The 17,057-nt window shown below is 42.6% G+C and overlaps 1 protein-coding gene across 1 annotated transcript in view; it reads left to right on the top strand.

Moving 5' to 3' along the window:
- The first annotated feature begins 5,502 nt into the window (after positions 1-5,502).
- Positions 5,503-17,057, top strand: part of ppargc1a (peroxisome proliferator-activated receptor gamma, coactivator 1 alpha) — a 160,396-nt gene continuing 148,841 nt past the window's right edge. Inside the window, exon 1 of the mRNA XM_088417790.1 lies at positions 5,503-5,605. The gene's annotated coding sequence lies outside the window, so the exon portion shown is untranslated. The remainder of the gene's footprint in view (positions 5,606-17,057) is intronic.

The following is a 17,057-nucleotide window of genomic DNA, read 5'->3' on the forward strand; positions in this document are numbered from 1 at the left end:
ATTGTATTTAATACCCTCTATGAATATTTCCCGTCCGTGAGCAGGCAGGAAGCTATTCACCTATTTTTTTTTTTTGGGTCTCCTCCAGGAGTTCTTGCAAGTTGTTTATCATGAATATTTCTTCATTGATAACACATTTTGGAGAATCGGTGGGATGCTGAACCGGTTCTACTCATTTTGTCGCTGAACCCTCTTACTATGCTACGGGTCAAATTGACCCGTTGAAAAAAAAGTGATTAAAATACATAAAATGTAAACAACATTGATAAGGAGATGTTGTTTTTCTTATACTTAGGTGACTTAGGTGTATAACATGCCTCAAATTGACCCATTGACATTATTTGCAGTTTCTAAGAAATACGGTAATTATAAATCTAAGGACGGTCTGTCTCTGTGGGTGGCTGAGTATTATTTTCACTTTTGTTTACAATCACCCAAGGGAATATTTGTATTGACTTGTATTGCAATATAGTGAGCTCCATTTGAAGAAAAAATACCAAATGAATTTTGAACTCGGTGTGACACGTTTTCTTTATGTACAAACAAAAACAAAAAAAAATCACCAAATGAATGTAAACTTTAATTGGTTAGCCGTGGGTCGGGTTAGGGTTGGGTTAAGAGTTAGGGTTAGGATAAGAGAAGTAATAAACAATAAAAGAAGAAAAAATAACAATAAAATCAATATACATATAATAGGGTATGAAAAAAAAGCTGGCGATAATCAAGGAATACGAAGAAGACTAGGCTAGTCCAGGCTAGCATAGCATTACTAGGGATTATGTAAGCAGCTCGGGTCAACGTCACTGAAACGTTAATAAAATTACATATTTCCTTTTAAATTTTTATTCATGTTGTTATTCAATCGTATGCATGTATATTATATATAATATCCTATATACTATTTCGTTACTGATTTTTAATATGTATATACAATTTTGATGCTTTTATCTTTGGTTTTACATGCTTTAGCTTATTACAATTGGTTCCTATTGCCCGGTATACAACGATTCCGCCTTATCATCCCAACTCAGGAATGGATTAATTTCATATGGAGGGGTCCACTGTATATTGATTTCATTTGTGTCTTTTTTTCTTTCATTATATTTGTTCCTGATAACTCATTCGGATGAGAGTAAGCGTGCAGCTCTTCAGTCAGCCCTTTGAGGTTGTAGAACATTTTCTTTTTCAGGCGCTTGCACTTTTTTTCTATTTTAGACTAACCTGTAACATGTACAAACGCTATCGCACTTGTTGAAAGGTTTTCTTCTTCCTTTGCAAAATATAAGAAGCGCAAGTAGAGTTTATTTCTGTAGGGGGAGCCCTCCGAAAAAAGGTCCTTACAATTGGATTAAAAAGGGGATGCCCTTGAAGCGATCTTGATGATGATATGAGGTTAACGGCGTCAAAGAACATAAACGTCCCTTTAGTGTTTTAACTTATAGTGTTTGCACGCGCGTGGACGTGATATACGCATGACGCCCCGCGTTGTTCCTTCATCTTTACGGGAGATCGCAGCGGGGATCAAACGCGCCTTTAAATCTCCCGCCCGTAAAACACTTGATGTATTCGCCGCCGCCGACGCACCGGGGCGATGGTGCGCCGGGCCTCCGGAATGTATGTCGGGAATTAAGCGCTAATACTCATTTTAATACAAATGAGCCGGCTCGTAATGATGTGAAGGATCCCAGCAGCACACAGTGGGAGCCGGAGAATGGAAGGGGCCCAGTTAGCGAGCCGCGGCGCGGCGATAAATCATCTGTAATTAAACACGCCGCAAGTGTACGGGCCGCGGCGGGTGGGACCCGTTCGCCCTTCCTGGTGGTCCGCCGTTTGTCCACCTTTCAAATTGGACTCTGAGAGGAAGCGATCGGAGTCGTTAAGTCCAAGTCGCGGCGGCCGGAACGGAGTTTTTACGAGTTTGGGAGATTATTATCCCGTCTTTCCGTTTCCGTTAATGGCGCCGACGAAGGCTGAACACGGAGCATTAGCCAAAGAGGTTGTAGAATTGAAGGCTGCGGACTTGCTTGTAAATCGCGAGGGACGGGGGCGTCGGAGATGCCTGCCAACGTTTCAACTTAAAAGAAAAAAAAAACAGCAATGTGACTGGAAGCAATAATGGCCACAAATTACCCAGAAGCTCCTTTGAGACCTACGGGCCCATTTTGATGTCCTTCATAGGAGCAACAGAAGAGTGCGAGAGACTCGACGGAGGGTTTATGGCCCCGATCGCGCTCGCCCTCCCGGCGGATGTTCATTATGTGGTCACATTTATGATGCCCCTTAGTCGAGACCAAAATCGCCCATATATTTTCAACTATATGAGGCCGTTTGGGGAAGGGACGCTCTTCCAGAGACAGTCGAGTTGCCTACCGTAATTTATCTCCTTTCATGCTAACGCTAAGACGCTAACCGAGCAGCCTGTTTATGCTATGAGGACGATAGCATGAGCTGACTTGCCAAATGGCGCTCACTAACACGGGGAAAGCGACGGTTTTCCTCACACAATTCGTATCTATTCAGGCTAATGCTAAGATGCTAATCTTGCAGCATGTTAATGTTATGAGTGCAAGGAGACAGTCAGTGTTCCTACACAATTCTTATCGATTCAAGCCAATGCTAAGATGCTAATTTTGTAGCATGGTAATGCAATGAAGACGACGGCATGATTCTGGGGAAAGTGACAATGTTCCAGACTGTCAGTTTTTCTCACGCAATTCATATCTATTCAGGCTAATGCAAAGGTGCTAATCTTGCAGCATGCTAATGCTATGAGGACAATAGCATGAGCTGACTCGCCAAATGGCGCTCTCTAACACGGGGAAAGCGACGGTTTTTCCTCACACAATTCATATCTATTCAGGCTAATGCTAAGATGCTAATCTTGCAGCATGCTAATGTTATGAGTGCAAGGAGACAGTCAGTGTTCCTACACAATTACCATTCGAGCCAATGCTAAGATGCTAGTTTTGTAGCATGGTAATGCAATGAAGACGACGGCATGATTCCGGGGAAAGTGACAATGTTCCAGAGACTGTCAGTTTTTCTCACGCAATTCATATCTATTCAGGCTAACGCTAACATGCTAATCTTGCAGTATGCTAATGGTATGATGCAATTCCCTTTGGCAAAACGGACACAAGAATGGACACCAAGAATAGTCTTATTTGCAGGAACGTAATTTCTTATTTTCAAAAAAACAAAGTCAAACTTCAATGAGGTCGCACTTTTTATCCTTATATATATATATATATATATAAAAAAAAATCCTCTTTTTATTCCCGAATAAAATTTCAAGCTGCGCGTGAGTCCAGATTGTAACTTTTTTAAGAACGTTTGAAGAGCGAGAGGAGACTAGACGGCGGGCGGGCGGGCGGGCGGGCGGGCGCGCTCTGATCGCGTCGGCAGGATTGCGGAAAAGCCTTAATTGGGGAGCGCGGGGTTATCGGGCTTAGGAACAAATCTTCATAGGAGTAATCAAACCTTGATGAATTCAAGCGAGCGGCTAAGCCCTCGTGTCCGGCTTGCCATTCAACTAACCCCCCGTAGCTTAGCCCCGCCGTAACAAAAAACAAACAAAAAAAAGCGCAGCATAAAAACACAAATCCCAAGCCCGTTACGTGAAAAACGCCGGCGAATAAAAACGTAATCAGCCGAGTACTTTGGAGGGACGCGGATCAGATCTCCTTGGCAAAAAAAAAAATTGCCTTTGGCATTTTAACCGCATTGATTTCCAGCCTTGATTGACCGGATGAGGACGGGCTATTTTTGGCAAGAACAACAAACGTTTTGAGTCGGCTTGGGTCCTTGCGCTGATTGGGCCGCACTTCTTCGGCTCCTTTACATTTTTACCACTTTGTCTTCTGCCGCTGCCGTTATTGATTATTTGGCGAGGGACCACCGGAGTGATTTTTAAAGACATCCAGTGTGCTCCGCCGATTGCGTCGGTGCGCTTCGCGGTGAGGGTCCCCGTCGAAACACCTCGCAGTTCAGATGGGCTTGAGCACATTTCTAGCCGTGCTTTTAAAACTTAAATATATATATATATATATATATATATATATATATATATATATATATATATATATATATATATATATATATATATATACAGTATATGTATCAGTTGACAGCTGTGCACTGTGATTGCAAGTGGCTCCGCGTGCATACGTCTATACACACATTGCTGCCTACGTCACTAGAATGCTGGTCTGCTATTGGTCAGTGTCGTGGTTTCCAGAATGGCGGAAAGTTAAATCTTTGTTCTTCTGCGAGTGCTTACAAAAATGTATTTCTAGTGTATTTTTGTGCTTAATTCATAGTTGAATGGGTTCGCTATGGGTCCCAAGATTGCTAGTGATTATATGAAAACCATGCTGGATATAATCAAGAAATCTGAAGCTAGCCTAGCCTAGGCTATCCGTACGAGGGAATATGGGCATAACGAGCGTCACTCAAAGCTAAATAAATGCTTTCAATCTTTTTTGTATTTATGGTGTTTTCTGATCGTATACATGCATATTATATATACGTAGCACTTACTATACTTTTATCTTACCAATTTTTGATATGCATAAACAGTTTTGATGTTTTTACCTGGGGTACATGTATTAGCTAATTAGCATAGGTTTGGCTTGCCCGTCGTACGACCAATTTGCCTTACGAGCTCAACCGCGGATATATATATATATATATATATATATATATATATATATATTTAATATGTTTTTTTTTATCTCAATTTTTATCCTGCGTTTTCAGCCAAAAGCCCTCACTATAACTTATAATTAGGCAGACCGGTCCGTATGAACTCCTCGTCCATAAGAATATTTTTTGAAGCTGACAATTGTGGTCCTCCAGGACAATGGAGCAAGGCTCCATAAAGGACTGGCTAAGTGCTTTAATGGCTTTGTATGCACTCCTCCTCGTTCTCGTTCGTCAAAAGGTTTTCCAACTTGACAAGTTATCATTAAACTGCTCAGAGTGACTTACTATTAACTAGTCTGTATGCGCTTCCTGTCAGCCACGCCCCCTCCCACGGTTACAGTAAAGTGCTTTCTGTTCTGAAATAATGTCAGCCGTTGTTTACAAACTTTGCACATGACAACTACTCATAGAGATCTTATAATTGACTCCGTATGCTCTCCGTCAGTTCTCTCAATCTTCAAGCGCTGTTTTCGAACTGAAGTCTGGGAAGCCGGGTGAAAGGTCATCTTGAGCCCACGGCGTCTTAAATGAATTTTTTTCCTCGTTTCGCTCGGGCGTCTCGCTCGCCCCCTTGTCAACTTTTTCGTGAACTCCTGCGCGTACCCCATCATTTCATTTTTTTCTTCTCTCCTCCCTCTCAATTTTGTGTCTAATTTTCTCTCTCTCTCTCTCTCTCTCTCTGCCCCCCCCCCCCATCAAGCCTTCCCCCCGCCGCAGCCGCGTTTTGCCTGGTGTGGATATTAAGCTGTGAGAGGCAACGCGCTCCGTTGCTCTCTGATGTATGTGTGACCTGCTTTCCGCCGGAGCCAATCTCGCCGCCTGCCTGCTCGCCCGCCTTCCTGCTTTTCTGGGTTAGAGTAGCAATAGCCCTTGCTTGCATCTGCTACTAAGCGTCAAGGAGGTGAGAGAAGGATTAGCCGTTATGGCCTGTGTTCCGCTTGTACGGCTAATTTTTTGCAATTTGTACTGAGTGGCACATTAGCATCTGTTTACCATTGAAGCCTACACATAAAGGTTCATTATATATATATATATATATATATATATATATATATATATATATATAAAATATACATACCTCGAGATAAGAATTTAATCCATTCCGGGTGCAGTTTGTTTCCTGAATCATTCTTATAGTGAATCATATTTTACATGTAAATTGCCTAATTCGTTCCAAGCTGGTAATAAATGGCATATTAAATCTTATAATATTGTACCTAACCTTTCAAAAAATGCGGTGTTTGGTAGAGGTCAGGCAAATGAAAAAAAATGACTACAAACAATGGTTTTAATTCCACTTGAACTTTATTAGATTTTAAAAAAAAAAACGGAAACTTTAATTTTCATCAGATTTTCTCTAAAACTTTAACAAAACAACATTGAACACTGACATTCTAATTTTCATCAGATTTGACTGCAACTTTCAAATTTCAAGTTGTCTCTTGGCGCATACAAATTATCGCTCATATATTGAATTTTTCCTTTCTATTTCATAGTTGTTCCATAAATTGAAACCTTGAACAGATACACACATTTACTTGCTGGTGGCTAGCAAAAACCAAAAAATAAATAGTAAAAAACAACAGATAAGCCGCACTGGACTATAAACCGCAGGGCTGCGATCACGAGGAAAAAGTCGCGTCTCGTAGTTGGAAAAATACGGTAATTGCCACTGATTGTTTCTAAGTTACACGGCACGATTTTTACACGTCCGGCCCGCTTAAGAAGAGTTTTTCCTCAATGCGGCCCGGCGCTAAAATGACTGGCACCCGTGCCCTAAAGGCTATTTAAGGGCCGTCATCAAAAAGGAAGCCGGGCCCGAAGGGAAGCGCGCCGACAATTTGCACCAGAGCGAGGGGATGAGTTTGGCGGGCCGAGCGCCCGTGAAATACGGCCCCGGCGACGGTTATTGCGGTTGTAAAAGGCGGCGACATAAAATACAAAACAGAGAGCGGCGGCGTCTATTTATGGAGCAGATAATCGGCGCATTAATCAGCGCCCGTCATTGGCTGCAAACACTTTAGGCCGGCCAACGACGCAGGCGGCTTTATGTGGCGCGACGGGTCAACGTGTGATTGGCTGCCGCGCAAACAACCGTCATGTGACTTATGGGGGAATTTAGATTGCAATGAATTTAGCAGTACAAAGCTAGGCTTTATTTTTAAGATACATGTACAGCATTTACAAGGATGTGCGAGTAAAATATTTGAAGACATTTTGGGGCAAAGAGAAGAAAAAAGATGTACGGTAAACGTGGCCTATTCAAAGTCATTTGTGGATTTTTAAGATAAGGAAAGAAGCATGTAGCCGCCAATTTGGAAGTAAACATTTTGTGGCAAACTCATTCAAGTACACTTGCAAACATGGTACAAATTATTCCAAAATACAGTATGTGGGAAAGTATTTGATACATTCGGACATGTTTCCAATACGTTTGAACATATTTGCAAATGCGTTTGAATGCAGGGCTAAATGCTAAAAACTGATTTTTTTTCCCTCATATACAATAAAGTTGTTGAAAAAAATATAGCGTTTGGCCTACATTTGACCAAGTTTGAGAAAATAACAAATATTGCATGGTTACAAATACGCAGCAGTTACAAAATGCTAACGACATAGCATCTTTTCCCCAGAATGAGACAATGCTAAACAAATATTTATTTAACACTTGGTCAACATTCTACCGATATAATTGCAAATGAAATAGGTTAACATGGTTCATTAGTCATTTTTCATGGTTTTGTGATGATGTCTGTTCATCTTTGTTATTGCGACGCGTTTAGCATTTAGCATTTAACTTTCCACCGTATTTGCAAGGACGTTAAAACGTGTTTGCCAGTCGAAATAGTTTACTCCAATTTTGACAGCGCCACACTTTGGGAAAGAAGGTGTAGCACATCATGAAAAGAATGCTTCAGTTATAAAGCATATCATTTCAAACAGTTGTGTTTTTGACTAGCTAAGGGCTAATTCACGATGCTAGCCGTCGCAACTTTGCTAACCTCAGAACCAAACTGCGTTTTATTTTTTGCTCTCATATCACCAAATTCCGTCACCGTCTACCCTATCCAGCCCCGGTCCAGTAGTTGGGCTATTTTGCGGACATTTTTTTTCAACATCATTTTCACACTATATTAGCCAATGGATGGCACACTGAGAAAACTAAGTTGTAGCGCCATGTTGAACTTTGACATTGGGTGTAATTTCAGCTCCCTGGTGTCTCTTTTTTCAATGCTTCCTTTTGATGTGAAATGCCTTATCAAAGTATGGGACGAAATGAGGCACATGGGGTAATTATCTGAGCAGCTCCATGACAACGTGCGCTCATGCAGGAACTGTCCGTGGTCCTCGAGCGCCTTTAATCATCAACTACTTTTAAACCTGGACCAGCGCGGGCTTTTTCTGGAGCGACGGCAGCGAAGGGGTTGAAGCGCCACTCCATTATGCCGCATTGTTTCGCCTCTCTGACAATATAGCGCTCGCTCGCTCGCCGCTTTTGTGCTGCTTGAAGCTTCTTCGGGGCTAAATGGAATTTAATGGACCTCGAGTGATTGGTGTACTTACGCAAATAAAGTGTCCATTCATATGTTCAGTAAACAAACATGTAGCGTGTGCTCAAGTTATTCTCGTGCACATGAACAAGCTTTTTTAATTACTGTGAAATGCAGTAGTGGTATTTTTTAAATAGAAACAATTACTTTTGTAATGAAATAAAACAAATAAAAATGCCACCTTTATTTTTTTTCAAAGCTATAGTGAAAAATGTTTATAATGCGGGTGCGGCGACTGGAAAAAAAAAAACACATGTAGCTTTGTTCGGGTAAGAGAAGATGAAGGCGTTTGCCGCCTTCTTGTTTCACACGCAAACATAAGCGACGCCTCTTAATTTGCCTCCAATTCATGGAGTTGCGCCCGATAAGGGAAACAAAATGAAGCCAGCGCCCTCCCGCTCTTTCTCCCTCCATTCTTTTTTTTTTTTTTTACCGGCAACGCCACGGAATATAAATGCAAATACGGCGGCGCTATTGGAGGCCCTCATTTAATGGAATCAATAATCGTATGCAGAACGGCGGCGAGGGACGGAAAATTACCAGCAGGAATTTGATATACAGTACAGTGCGTGCTGTTGTTTACAATTGCCCCCCCCCCCCCCCCCCCCCCCCCCAAGGGCGTCTGGCCAAACTTCATTTGCCGCCGTTAGTCTCCCGCTCCAAATGATGCAAGGCTGGAAAATGGCCGAAAACGCCAACGTATCCGCAACCGCGACTGCGTGATCGTCAATTCAATTCGGGAAAGGAGCTACGGGAAATTTCCGCTTCTGTGATGACCAAAAAAAAAAAAAAAAAACACTTGCAAAATGGAAAAAATACCCAAAATGGCTTTCGGCCTGCAATGTTTTCATTTGTTTTGAAATGAACACTTGTGCAGTATTTTCATCATTTTTAGTTCATTTACTTCCACGTCATTCTCAGGGTATTTCAGTCAAGGGATATCACACTTCTGGTAGCTTGATTGACTAAGTGGTCATGCCATGTTGAATTTTTTCATGTTGTCCACATCTGGCTGAAATTTCAGCTCCCTGGTGTATTTTTTTTTTTTTTTTTTTTACCTTTTTTGAGTCAGATTCTTTCACATCATTCTAGTTTTAGTTTAGCCAAGGGATGGCACCTTTCTGGTCATGGGATAACTACGTGGTTGTGCCATGTTTTGATGTTCCGTCACTACCTGAGTAAAATTTCAGCTCCCTAGTGTATTCTTTTTTTTTCCTTTTTCACCCCCAACCTTTGTTTGGAACCCTCATTCAAGAGCCAAACCCTAATTCAAAACCCCAATCTGAAACCATTACCTTAGATAGAACCCTCAATTGAACGCAAAACCCTTGTTTAACCCCCCACTTTGAAAGCCTAATTCTCTTGTAAAACCCCAATTTGAAACCCTGCTACTCCTTTGGGACCCTATTCCATAAGAAAAATTGACTTTACACCCTAACCCTTGTTTGGAACTCTCACTTGAAAGCAAAACCCTTGTTCATTAACACCACTTGAAAACCTCAACCATAGTTAGGAACCCTAATTTGAGAGTAAAACTTTAGTTTAAAACCTCAATTTGAAACCCTAATCCTAGTTTAAAATCCGAATTTGAAAGCCTACTACTAATTTTGGACCATATTCCAAAACAAAAAAAAGTAGTTTAACGCTTGTTTGGAACCCTTTTTTGAATGCCAGTTTAAAACCCTACTTTGAAACCATAACCCTTGTTAGGAATGCTAATTTGAGAGCGAAATCCCACTTTGAAACCCTAATCCTAGTTTAAAATCCTAATCTGAAACCCTACTTCTACTTTGGGACCATATTCCAAAACAAAAACATGGTTTAAAAGCCTAACCCATGTTTGGAACTACCATTTGAAATCAAAACCCTCGTTTAAAACCCTGCTTTCAAACCATTACCCTAGTTAGGTACCTTAATTTGAGCGTAAAACCCCAGTTTGAAACCCTAATCATTGTATTAAAACCCCCATTTGAAACACTACTTTGGGACCCTAATCCTGAACAAAAACCCAGTTTAAAACCCTATTTTGGAAACATTCGAAACATAGAAAAACGTAGTCTAAAACGTCACTTTGAAAACGTAATCGTCGTTAGAAACCTTAACAACTAGCTTTAGTCCCGTTTTTTGTGCCTGTGTTTGTGTGTGTGTGTTTTTCCCCGCATTTCAAGCGGTGTTGCGGAAAAACGACAACAGCCAAAAATGAATTAAGTCTATTTGAAAGATGTAACTCTAACCCTAACCCCACCCAAAGAAAAAAAGAAGTGAAATGAAAAAGAAGAAAGCGGCCCCTCATTAGCGACACACCTGGACTAAAAGTCTGCCCTCCCCCAAGGAAAACATGCTGACTTCTCCTGATACAGCCACCAAAAATAGTAGGCGTTTTGTTGCATAAACACGGCGAGCCCACGAGGAGAGTCTCTTCTACTTCCCGGGGTTTATTTTCTCGTAATTTGTCTCATTGTTGTCGGCGCAGCTGTTCTGGTCCCGGTTGGCAATTATTCAAATGTCTTCTTTTTTTCCCGCTTGAATGGCCTTGGGTGAGTGGCGGCCATCCCACCTCCTTGCCTCTTTGCGAGACTTTCCCGTTTGGGGAGCGGGGATTTCTTTGGGGCTTTTTTTCTTGCGGTTGGAAACACAACTTTCTTTTATTTGGTTTTTAATGCTAGGACCTTTCTTTGAAGCGTGTCGGTTACCCCAAGTCAAAAAGTCGCGAGGACTTTCTCCCGACTTGACGCCGATTCCATCGGCTTGATATTTGACGTTTTATGCGAAATGTGGTCAGTTTTCGGTATAGACTGAAAACAAATGAAAAGACTTGATGTTTTTGTTGATACTCTAAGTGGTTCTCAAACGGGGATACGGGTACCCCTGGGGGTACTTGAAGGAACCAGGTGGTACTGGAAATTTTAAATAGATCGCCCCCATACTAGAAAGGTTCGACCCAGCTTGTCGCGTGCTACCGCTCGTTACCAGTCAAGTTACTGGTTTATTTTTGTGAACAGATCTCTTATAAAATACTTATACAATTTTTATTGAAAATAATCTTATTTATAGTCAACACGTTGAGTGTGAAGTTATTTCATACCTCAAGAGGGGCTTCGTAAACTATAATTAAGCACTGTAATATAGGTACAATTATTATTACTATTATAGTATTTTTTTCATACATAAATTAGCTCATTTTTGATTGGTCTGACTTAAAAGGAAGACAAAATTTGCAAGAAAAATTGCACTGCAAGCCTGCAAAAGAAAAAGCATCACAAATAACAATCAGTGATGGAGAGAAAGCAAAAATAAAAGACAAACCATAATCAACAAAACAAAAACACGGTATAATAAAGGAAAACATAAAAACGTTACAAAAGAAACGTATAATAAATGGAAAAAGAAGCTTTTGTTTGCTGATTTCATTTCTTATGGGTATTTCTTGGCACAAACCTAAAAACGCCTGAAGAGGGAGGCAAAACAACATAAATACAGCCATGCCCACAGGTCATGACAGTTCTCGATGCCGTAAAGCGGGGACAAAAAAAAAAAAACACCCTTTGTATTCCACTTCATAACGTGAAAAAAAACGTGAGCCGGGAACGCCGTAACCTGGGGGTCCACTTTGTATGTATTTACCAGTCAAAACGCAGTTCCACGATCGCGTACTATTTTCAGCTTTCTCGATGTGACGGAGCTTTTGAGTGGACGAGAAGCCGCAAAAGTTCCTACTTTGATCCCCGCAACACAACGGCGACACGTTTTTCCTTCAAGCGTATTATTGGTATGTGACAGGAGTCGGAGCTGGACAAAGTGCCCTTGATGCGTCCGCGCGCGGTAACGGTTGAAGAACGGGCGTCCGAGCCCGGCCTGCTGAATCCCGCCAAGCGCGGCGCCCGTCCAGCGAGCGTTTGAAGGAAGTAGCCCAAAATAAACATTTGGCACTCACGCAATTAGCATTCAAATGATCCCGGGCCCGACCAATGGCGGCGCCCGACAACTCTATCGGGCCACGTGAAAGAGATGACTCATTTCCTTATTAACTGTCCCGTCTTGCAAATCGGGCATATGCTCCACGTTTATCTTCCTTTTTCATGTTTTACAATCTGAAATCCGCCGAGGCGAATGCGCAGTTTTTGTGTGTTTTGTTAATGCTCTAATCAAGTTTGTTAAATTGCTTTTTAGCGTGATTACAGGGAGGTTTTTGGGCGGGGGGGGGGGGTGTTTTCTTCTCCTTCAAACTCATTTGTCATGCATGGGACAAAAGCGAAGAGGGATTTCAAGGACGAGGTTTTAGACACGTCTGCTCTATTGATTGGTTAACGAGCCCGCATTCAGAGCCGCTTCCACATGGAGGGGCACGGACACAATGGAGCACATTTGCCCGCCGCACAATGTGGGCGCGCGGCGGGCGAGGGAGGGAGGGGGGCGGGCCCGCACTTGGGCCTTCTGCCAGGGTGGAGGACCGTGCCAGGCGAGAGGACTGACAATTGGGGAAAAGAGGCAATGCGGGAGTCAAACCAGACAAAAAAGCTGGGAAATATTTTGGTGGGGCTGAGAAAACTTTTGAAAAGTTCTTCGCTTCTTTTACCTACCGTATTTCTCAGAGTACGGGTCGAGTTTTTCCCCTCGTTTTCAACCCCCATATTACAACAAAAAATGGGTAAACGTATGTTAGAATAATCTTAATTCAAAAGTGAAATAATTAATGAAATGTCATTGGGAAGGCTTAAAATGATTTCATATAGCCCTAATTCGATATACAGGTACGGGGAATCTCTTTAATCGTGGTTGTTACGTCGCAACATTATTTATTGCCTACTTTATTATTTGCTCTATTGGACAGTGGACATAATTGAATTGGCTGGGTTTCTGAAAAAAACAAATTGTCAACTTTATGTTACGCGGGCTCATAGATTGCTCCAAAATGTAATCAGTACATTAAGTTACCGTATTTTTCGCACTATAAGGCGCACCCTCAATTAATGACATATTTTAAAACTTTTTCAATCACAATATAGTAATACTGTACTCTCAATACCATAATAACTCAATGTCAATATGAGCAACCTTGTTCAACACACAAACTTTAGCAGTTCGGTCCCCATCTACCAATCCCAATCTCAATATTGATCCATATATAAGGCGCACCTGATTATAAGGCGCACCGTCAGCTTTTAAAAAAATATGGTACTTTTTATCGGTTAATATGGTGACGCTTTGTGCTCTGTCCTCCAGAACAGCAGGGGGCAGCATGCTACCAGAAAGTGACTGTAAGAACTCTTAAAAACATTGCTCTATTTTCCGTAGTCAAAGATCCAACGTAAAACTGAAGCAGCGTATTGGCAATCTTTCACCCGTCATAAAACCTTCGCAGACCACGTCTTCCAAAACATGAAAGATCTCGGATTCACCACGATATTTATTTCTCGGGATTGTGAGGATGTCAAAAAAGGGTTGCCTTGGCGCGTCCTGGCTTCGGCTCTTTTTGTCCTGTCGCGGCTTTAAAAATACAGTCCATCTTGCCAGTTTGCTTTCATCGCTTGCGACACTCTCCTTGTCGCTCGCTCGCGCCGGTTAGCCGCACCGTGTCTTCCTCGTCTCCACTAAGCTGTCTGCCCCCTCCCCCCCCTCCCCCCACCTTGCCGCCTGTCTGTCTCTCGCTCATCCTACCTGTCTTCTCCTGTATGGATCATTGCCTTCGCGTTTCTCTCTTTGCCTTTCCCAGCCTGTCCCCGACGATTTGCGGCGACCCGGCTGTGTGGTTTTAGCGACTGTCACGAGCTGTCTCGTCTCGCCAGCCCCCCGTCCTGATTGTTCTACTTTTATTTTATTTTTTTCTCAATGTGTTTCTGCTCGGATAAAAAGCCACCGATTACTTGCAGTCATTTGAGACGTAAAAAGTTTTCGAAAGTTTGTTCGGCTGTCATTTGCTCACGACGGAGAGCGTTTGGTTTCGCGGAAAGTCGGCGTTTATCGGACTTTAAGATGTGCAAAAACAGTCACCGAATTTCACCTGGATATATGTACAGTGGGCCCGCGGTTTACGAGCTTAATCCGGATCGTAACGCGAATTCACCGTATTTTCACCAAACACAAAAAAACATCTAATGACACGTCTCTGATAGATGCAATAAAAAAGCTATTCTTTTTCTGAGGGCAGCCATCAAGTGCAGGCAGGAATCGTCTAAAAATTACACGATTTTACACATCAAACTTTGTGTTTCTCAGGTTCAGGAAACTTAGAACATTTAATAAGCAACAAAGCAGAAGGAAGACAACACACTTTTTTTCGCGAGGAGAGCGGACAGGAACCTGCATCCTCTCAGATCACCTACCGCTCTTGTTACAGTGTCTGTCCACCCCTCTTTGGCAGCACGGTAATAATCAGGTTTTGATTGTGGGGAACGTAGGTGGGAGTCTATCTACTATCAGCCCGTGCAATCACTGCTATCTTCTTTCCCCGGAACACGGCGAGAGACCCCGTACTGTTCGATCTTGTCATTAGGTCATCATGCCTGCGATTAGGTTGTCGTGCCTGTGATTGGATCCTTAGGTCATCATGGCTGCGATTCATTACAGCTGAAGGAGACAGGACAATTTCGACAGAAAATATCCATATCTACCAATACATGTTAAAGAAACAAATATGGGATAACCTATATACAATTATCGTAAGCGTCCTATAATTATTCGGTATTTTCCGTCGTCTCGCCGCGTCTATCAGAAAGACGAACGATGTTAAATTACGGCGCGGACGAGTTTTGCCCGATCGATGACGGTGAAGGATCACTTTGAACGTCTTCCATCCTGATAATGGTATCTGGTCCAATCGCGTTGGTTTTCATCTCGCCGGCCGGCAAGCTGGAGTCGCCGCCGCCGCCGCCGCCTCGCTCCTGTACTCAGAAGTCATTTTCCTGGGCCGTAAAACATTGAGCTGTTAAATTTCTTTATGCGTCCCGCTCCGGCCGGCGGCCCTCGAGGTTTCCTGGTGCTTTTTAAATTGAATGATCGCCTGCAGCTCTTGGCTTGTTTAACCTCTGCAGTGGCAGCCACTGTATTTTTAGAAGTTTTGCGCCCCTCCCTCGCACCTGAAGTACGGAAGTGTGCGGCTAAGGAAGCGTGTGTGCAAGCAAAAGACGGTTTGGGGGGTTGGGGGGGGTCGAGGGCGGGTACTGCCTAGAGCTGTGCATGAATGCGAGGCAGCGCGAGTGCGTGCGCATGCAAGCATGTGCATGTGACATGACTAGCCGTTTCCTTATTTATGACCCTCACCTCCATCCAGGCTGCCAATTTGTCTGAGGAGCGGAGGGGAGAAAAAAGGGCCCCCAAAAAAGGCAATTGGGCGATTCGGCGCCGTTCCGCGCCCGTTTGCTTTTATGGCCCACTAAAGAAGACGAGAGCGAAGATCCTTCCTGTCTTGATTGACTTCTCTCCGGCCACAATTTCTCGCTTCTGACACGAGCGCCGCTTCCTCCACTGGCAATAACGGACGTCTCCGCGGCTTGGATGGAGAAGTACCGAGCGGCCAGCCGGGATGCGGAAAAACCAAGGCGACAAAAGATTTGCCATAAACGCAGCTGCGGCGGGGAGCTGTTCTCGGAAAATTAACCCTGCGAGACGGCCGTTGCGTTACATGGCCTATTTTCTTTTTTTACCTAAAAAAAGGGATGTTACATTTATCCGTTCTTCGTCCCTGAAGCGTATCCACGTCAAGGTGAAGAGGAAGCCGGAACCGACGTGAAATGCAGCCTGACCGATTAATCGTCTGTCCGATTAAATCTGATGTTTATAGCCTTTCAAACATTAGCCGCATTACCTTTTTACCTTTTCGATAAAGTGACACGGGTGCCTTTATTTACTCGGCGTCAATCCATACCATAAGCTAGTATGCTTAACCTGTGTGCGATGTTTTGATGTGAAATGCCTTTGCTGCAAAAATGAAAGGGAACACATTGAAAGAAGACACCAGAGAGCTGAAATTTCACCCATTTTTCAATGACAGTTTTCTGACTAAATTTGGACCTTAGTGGACTCGCTAAACATAACCCGAATATGACCAACTATTTTTGGGTTAAATTTGGACCACATTGGACAAACTAAAATACGATCCAGTTTTTAACAACTATTTTTCGACTTAGTTTGGACCAGATTGGATAGGCGTTGACTGTAGTCTCGTAGTTTGGACCAAATTTGATGGGCTAGAACTGTAGTCTCTTTTGGAAACATTTTTCAAACTAACTTTGTACCGCATTGGACGGGCTAAACGTTAGCCAATTATCATCGACTAGTTTTGGGCTAAATCCGGACCACACTGGACAGGCTACAACAGAAACCATTTTTCAACTACTGCTTTTGGACTCTGTTTGGACAGGATTCGATAATTTTTCATTGTAATCTTTATTAACTTTCATTTTCAGTCTAACTGTACCACATTAGATGAGCAAAATGTAACCCAATTAGGTTGGACTATTTTTGGGCTAAGTCTGGCCCACACTGGACGGACTAAAACAGAAACCAGTTTTCAACAAACATTTTTGGACTGAATTTGGACCAGATCGGATGGTCTATCATTGTAATCTTTTTGAACTTTTATTTTCAGTCTAACTTTGTACCGCATCAGATGGGCTAAATGTAACCCAATAGGTTGGACTATTTTTGGGCTAAATTCGGCCCACGCTGGACAGACTAAAACAGAAACCAGTTTTCAACAACCAATTTTGGACCAGATCGGATAGTCTATCATTGTAATCTTTATTAACTTTTATTTTCAGTCTTATAAACTTATGATTGACTATTTTTGGGCTAAATCAGGAC

This window comes from Hippichthys cyanospilos, chromosome 1, assembly GCF_059441005.1.
Source record: "Hippichthys cyanospilos isolate Australia breed blue-spotted pipefish chromosome 1, RoL_Hcya_1.0, whole genome shotgun sequence".
In the NCBI taxonomy this organism is placed as follows: Eukaryota; Metazoa; Chordata; class Actinopteri; order Syngnathiformes; family Syngnathidae; genus Hippichthys; species Hippichthys cyanospilos.